This window comes from Gavialis gangeticus, unplaced genomic scaffold, assembly GCF_001723915.1.
Source record: "Gavialis gangeticus isolate Ggan-Ray unplaced genomic scaffold, GavGan_comp1, whole genome shotgun sequence".
Taxonomy (NCBI): Eukaryota; Metazoa; Chordata; order Crocodylia; family Gavialidae; genus Gavialis; species Gavialis gangeticus.
Window position 1 is genome coordinate 36,686,248 of NW_017729028.1, and position 204 is coordinate 36,686,451.

Consider the following 204-nt stretch of genomic DNA (forward strand, 5'->3'; position numbering starts at 1 on the left):
CTCGTAAAGCCATGCCAAGGGCCCTGCAATAACCCCAGCTAGCTCCCTTAACACCCTGGGGTGGAGAGCTTCTGGACCCACTGACTTGAACATGTCCAGCCCCTCCAGAAACTCTCTAATCTGGTCCTCCCCAACCTGAGGTCTGGAGGCGTTTCCCTCGAGTTTATCTGGCATCACAGCAGGGAAGTCCTGGTCCCTGCACAA